Below are 614 nucleotides of genomic sequence, written 5' to 3'. Positions count from 1 at the left end.
GCTCACAAGACTCCGCAGCTTAGAGGGCGTGTTGGTTCTCACCCTTTCCCCAACTTCCTGGTGCCCCCTTTGGCCCTGGTGCCCTAAGCACCTGCTTCAATGGTGAATCTCCGCCCCTGCCTGCAACGCCCTTGGCTTCTTGATTTATTAAGAGTCTCTATCCGTTTTGCGACACTAATTGGAGTCCGGCAACAAATCAGAACTACTCAGAAGCAGTGTTCCCTCTAAGCTGAGTTAGTGTGAGCTAGCTCACAGGGTTTTTAGCCTCCAGCTCACACATTGTTGTCTTCGCTCAGGAAAGAGGGCTCCAGAGCAGACTAATGTATGCAGCAGCCCAATCGCTCGCTCAGAAGTTTAATGCCAGCAGCTCACAAAGTAGAATGTTTGCTCACAAGACCCCACAGCTTAGAGGGAACATTGATTAGTGCACGATTTCGTTCAGGACTCTTCTGGTGCACTTAATTCAGAGTCAGGGACAGAGAAAGGGGCGAGTCTCCCGCCAGTGTTCCCTCTAAGCTGAGTTAGTGTGAGCTAGCTCACCGTTTTTGAGCCTCCGGCTCACACCTTTTTGCCTTAGCTCAGGAAGGGAGGGCTCCAGAGCAAACTGATTGATG

The sequence above is a fragment of the Gekko japonicus genome, unplaced genomic scaffold, assembly GCF_001447785.1.
Source record: "Gekko japonicus isolate JY-2015 unplaced genomic scaffold, Gekko_japonicus_V1.1 scaffold6413, whole genome shotgun sequence".
NCBI classification, from domain to species: Eukaryota; Metazoa; Chordata; class Lepidosauria; order Squamata; family Gekkonidae; genus Gekko; species Gekko japonicus.
The sequence above is the reverse complement of the archived record's forward strand: the minus strand, read 5'-3'. Positions refer to the sequence as shown.